The sequence below is a fragment of the Haliotis asinina genome, chromosome 2 (genome assembly GCF_037392515.1).
Source record: "Haliotis asinina isolate JCU_RB_2024 chromosome 2, JCU_Hal_asi_v2, whole genome shotgun sequence".
NCBI classification, from domain to species: domain Eukaryota; kingdom Metazoa; phylum Mollusca; class Gastropoda; order Lepetellida; family Haliotidae; genus Haliotis; species Haliotis asinina.
The window spans coordinates 99,571,181-99,577,703 of NC_090281.1; positions in this window are offsets into that span (position 1 = coordinate 99,571,181).

Below are 6,523 nucleotides of genomic sequence, written 5' to 3' on the forward strand. Positions count from 1 at the left end.
GACTGGCCCACACATCACGACACGCCCACCAGCCCCAGTATAACTTGACCTATAGTATTCTTCCATGAAGTAGATGACTGGCCCACACATCACGACACGTCCACCAGTCCCAGTATAACTTGTACCTGTAGTATTCTTCCATGAAGTAGATGACTGGCCCACACATCACGACACGCCCACCAACCCCAGTATAACTTGTACCTGTAGTATTCTTCCATGAAGTAGATGACTGGCCCACACATCACGACACGTCCACCAGTCCCAGTATAACTTGTACCTGTAGTATTCTTCCATGAAGTAGATGACTGGCCCACACATCACGACACGCCCACCAACCCCAGTATAACTTGTACCTGTAGTATTCTTCCATGAAGTAGATGACTGGCCCACACATCACGACACGCCCACCAACCCCAGTATAACTTGTACCTGTAGTATTCTTCCATGAAGTAGATGACTGGCCCACACATCACGACACGTCCACCAGCCCCAGTATAACTTGACCTGTAGTATTCTTCCATGAAGTAGATGACTGGCCCACACATCACGACACGTCCACCAACCCCAGAATAACTTGTACCTGTAGTATTCTTCCATGAAGTAGATGGCTGGCCCACACATCACGACACGCCCACCAACCCCAGTATAACTTGTACCTGTAGTATTCTTCCATGAAGTAGATGACTGGCCCACACATCACGACACGTCCACCAGTCCCAGTATAACTTGTACCTGTAGTATTCTTCCATGAAGTAGATGACTGGCCCACACATCACGACACGCCCACCAACCCCAGTATAACTTGTACCTGTAGTATTCTTCCATGAAGTAGATGACTGGCCCACACATCACGACACGCCCACCAACCCCAGTATAACTTGTACCTGTAGTATTCTTCCATGAAGTAGATGACTGGCCCACACATCACGACACGTCCACCAACCCCAGTATAACTTGACCTGTAGTATTCTTCCATGAAGTAGATGACTGGCCCACACATCACGACACGTCCACCAACCCCAGAATAACTTGTACCTGTAGTATTCTTCCATGAAGTAGATGGCTGGCCCACACATCACGACACGTCCACCAACCCCAGAATAACTTGTACCTGTAGTATTCTTCCATGAAGTAGATGACTGGCCCACACATCACGACACGCCCACCAACCCCAGTATAACTTGTACCTGTAGTATTCTTCCATGAAGTAGATGACTGGCCCACACATCACGACACGCCCACCAACCCCAGTATAACTTGTACCTGTAGTATTCTTCCATGAAGTAGATGACTGGCCCACACATCACGACACGCCCACCAACCCCAGTATAACTTGTACCTGTAGTATTCTTCCATGAAGTAGATGACTGGCCCACACATCACGACACGTCCACCAGCCCCAGTATAACTTGACCTGTAGTATTCTTCCATGAAGTAGATGACTGGCCCACACATCACGACACGTCCACCAACCCCAGAATAACTTGTACCTGTAGTATTCTTCCATGAAGTAGATGACTGGCCCACACATCACGACACGCCCACCAGCCCCAGTATAACTTGTACCTGTAGTATTCTTCCATGAAGTAGATGACTGGCCCACACATCACGACACGCCCACCAGCCCCAGAATAACTTGACCTGTAGTATTCTTCCATGAAGTAGATGACTGGCCCACACATCACGACACGTCCACCAACCCCAGAATAACTTGTACCTGTAGTATTCTTCCATGAAGTAGATGACTGGCCCACACATCACAACACGTCCACCAACCCCAGTATAACTTGTACCTGTAGTATTCTTCCATGAAGTAGATGACTGGCCCACACATCACGACACGTCCACCAACCCCAGAATAACTTGTACCTGTAGTATTCTTCCATGAAGTAGATGACTGGCCCACACATCACGACACGTCCAGCAACCCCAGTATAACTTGTACCTGTAGTATTCTTCCATGAAGTAGATGACTGGCCCACACATCACGACACGTCCACCAACCCCAGAATAACTTGTACCTGTAGTATTCTTCCATGAAGTAGATGACTGGCCCACACATCACGACACGTCCACCAACCCCAGAATAACTTGTACCTGTAGTATTCTTCCATGAAGTAGATGACTGGCCCACACATCACGACACGTCCACCAGTCCCAGTATAACTTGACCTGTAGTATTCTTCCATGAAGTAGATGACTGGCCCACACATCACGACACGTCCACCAACCCCAGTATAACTTGTACCTGTAGTATTCTTCCATGAAGTAGATGACTGGCCCACACATCACGACACGCCCACCAACCCCAGCATAACTTGTACCTGTAGTATTCTTCCATGAAGTAGATGACTGGCCCACACATCACGACACGCCCACCAACCCCAGTATAACTTGACCTGTAGTATTCTTCCATGAAGTAGATGACTGGCCCACACATCTCGACACGCCCACCAGCCCCAGTATAACTTGACCTGTAGTATTCTTCCATGAAGTAGATGACTGGCCCACACATCACGACATGCCCACCAACCCCAGTATAACTTGTACCTGTAGTATTCTTCCATGAAGTAGATGACTGGCCCACACATCACGACACGCCCACCAGCCCCAGTATAACTTGTACCTGTAGTATTCTTCCATGAAGTAGATGACTGGCCCACACATCACGACACGTCCACCAACCCCAGTATAACTTGTACCTGTAGTATCCTTCCATGAAGTAGATGACTGGCCCACACATCACGACACGTCCACCAACCCCAGTATAACTTGTACCTGTAGTATTCTTCCATGAAGTAGATGACTGGCCCACACATCACGACACGTCCACCAACCCCAGTATAACTTGACCTGTAGTATTCTTCCATGAAGTAGATGACTGGCCCACACATCACGACACGTCCACCAACCCCAGTATAACTTGACCTGTAGTATTCTTCCATGAAGTAGATGACTGGCCCACACATCACGACACGCCCACCAACCCCAGTATAACTTGTACCTGTAGTATTCTTCCATGAAGTAGATGACTGGCCCACACATCACGACACGCCCACCAGCCCCAGTATAACTTGTACCTGTAGTATTCTTCCATGAAGTAGATGACTGGCCCACACATCACGACACGCCCACCAACCCCAGTATAACTTGACCTGTAGTATTCTTCCAAGAAGTAGATGACTGGCCCACACATCACGACACGCCCACCAACCCCAGTATAACTTGTACCTGTAGTATTCTTCCATGAAGTAGATGACTGGCCCACACATCACGACACGCCCACCAGCCCCAGTATAACTTGTACCTGTAGTATTCTTCCATGAAGTAGATGACTGGCCCACACATCACGACACGCCCACCAACCCCAGTATAACTTGTACCTGTAGTATTCTTCCATGAAGTAGATGACTGGCCCACACATCACGACACGTCCACCAGTCCCAGTATAACTTGTACCTGTAGTATCCTTCCATGAAGTAGATGACTGGCCCACACATCACGACACGTCCACCAACCCCAGTATAACTTGTACCTGTAGTATTCTTCCATGAAGTAGATGACTGGCCCACACATCACGACACGTCCACCAGTCCCAGTATAACTTGTACCTGTAGTATCCTTCCATGAAGTAGATGACTGGCCCACACATCACGACACGCCCACCAACCCCAGTATAACTTGTATCTGTAGTATTCTTCCATGTAGTTGTTGACTGGCTGACACATCCCGACACGCCCACCAACCCCAGTATAACTTGTACCTGTAGTATTCTTCCATGAAGTAGATGACTGGCCCACACATCACGACACGTCCACCAACCCCAGAATAACTTGTACCTGTAGTATTCTTCCATGAAGTAGATGACTGGCCCACACATCACGACACGCCCACCAACCCCAGTATAACTTGTACCTGTAGTATTCTTCCATGAAGTAGATGACTGGCCCACACATCACGACACGTCCACCAACCCCAGTATAACTTGTACCTGTAGTATTCTTCCATGAAGTAGATGACTGGCCCACACATCACGACACGCCCACCAGCCCCAGTATAACTTGACCTGTAGTATCCTTCCATGAAGCAGATGACTGGCCCACACATCACGACACGTCCACCAACCCCAGTATAACTTGTACCTGTAGTATTCTTCCATGAAGTAGATGACTGGCCCACACATCACGACACGTCCACCAACCCCAGTATAACTTGTACCTGTAGTATTCTTCCATGAAGTAGATGACTGGCCCACACATCACGACACGTCCACCAGCCCCAGAATAACTTGACCTGTAGTATTCTTCCATGAAGTAGATGACTGGCCCACACATCACGACACGTCCACCAGTCCCAGTATAACTTGTACCTGTAGTATTCTTCCATGAAGTAGATGACTGGCCCACACATCACGACACGCCCACCAACCCCAGTATAACTTGTACCTGTAGTATTCTTCCATGAAGTAGATGACTGGCCCACACATCAGGACACGCCCACCAACCCCAGTATAACTTGTACCTGTAGTATTCTTCCATGAAGTAGATGACTGGCCCACACATCACGACACGCCCACCAGCCCCAGTATAACTTGACCTGTAGTATCCTTCCATGAAGTAGATGACTGGCCCACACATCACGACACGTCCACCAACCCCAGTATAACTTGTACCTGTAGTATTCTTCCATGAAGTAGATGACTGGCCCACACATCACGACACGTCCACCAACCCCAGTATAACTTGTACCTGTAGTATTCTTCCATGAAGTAGATGACTGGCCCACACATCACGACACGTCCACCAGCCCCAGAATAACTTGACCTGTAGTATTCTTCCATGAAGTAGATGACTGGCCCACACATCACGACACGTCCACCAGTCCCAGTATAACTTGTACCTGTAGTATTCTTCCATGAAGTAGATGACTGGCCCACACATCACGACACGCCCACCAACCCCAGTATAACTTGTACCTGTAGTATTCTTCCATGAAGTAGATGACTGGCCCACACATCACGACACCCCCACCAGCCCCAGTATAACTTGACCTGTAGTATTCTTCCATGAAGTAGATGACTGGCCCACACATCACGACACGTCCACCAGTCCCAGTATAACTTGTACCTGTAGTATTCTTCCATGAAGTAGATGACTGGCCCACACATCACGACACGTCCACCAACCCCAGAATAACTTGTACCTGTAGTATTCTTCCATGAAGTAGATGACTGGCCCACACATCACGACACGCCCACCAACCCCAGTATAACTTGTACCTGTAGTATTCTTCCATGAAGTAGATGACTGGCCCACACATCACGACACACCCACCAACCCCAGTATAACTTGTACCTGTAGTATTCTTCCATGAAGTAGATGACTGGCCCACACATCACGACACGTCCACCAGCCCCAGTATAACTTGACCTGTAGTATTCTTCCATGAAGTAGATGACTGGCCCACACATCACGACACGTCCACCAACCCCAGAATAACTTGTACCTGTAGTATTCTTCCATGAAGTAGATGACTGGCCCACACATCACGACACGCCCACCAGCCCCAGTATAACTTGTACCTGTAGTATTCTTCCATGAAGTAGATGACTGGCCCACACATCACGACACGTCCACCAGCCCCAGTATAACTTGACCTGTAGTATTCTTCCATGAAGTAGATGACTGGCCCACACATCACGACACGTCCACCAACCCCAGAATAACTTGTACCTGTAGTATTCTTCCATGAAGTAGATGACTGGCCCACACATCACAACACGTCCACCAACCCCAATTTAACTTGTACCTGTAGTATTCTTCCATGAAGTAGATGACTGGCCCACACATCACGACACGTCCACCAGCCCCAGAATAACTTGTACCTGTAGTATTCTTCCATGAAGTAGATGACTGGCCCACACATCACGACACGTCCACCAACCCCAGTATAACTTGTACCTGTAGTATTCTTCCATGAAGTAGATGACTGGCCCACACATCACGACACGTCCACCAACCCCAGAATAACTTGTACCTGTAGTATTCTTCCATGAAGTAGATGACTGGCCCACACATCACGACACGTCCACCAACCCCAGAATAACTTGTACCTGTAGTATTCTTCCATGAAGTAGATGACTGGCCCACACATCACGACACGTCCACCAGTCCCAGTATAACTTGACCTGTAGTGTTCTTCCATGAAGTAGATGACTGGCCCACACATCACGACACGTCCACCAACCCCAGTATAACTTGTACCTGTAGTATTCTTCCATGAAGTAGATGACTGGCCCACACATCACGACACGCCCACCAACCCCAGTATAACTTGTATCTGTAGTATTCTTCCATGAAGTAGATGACTGGCCCACACATCACGAAACGCCCACCAACCCCAGTATAACTTGACCTGTAGTATTCTTCCATGAAGTAGATGACTGACCCACACATCACGACACGCCCACCAACCCCAGTATAACTTGTACCTGTAGTATTCTTCCATGAAGTAGATGACTGGC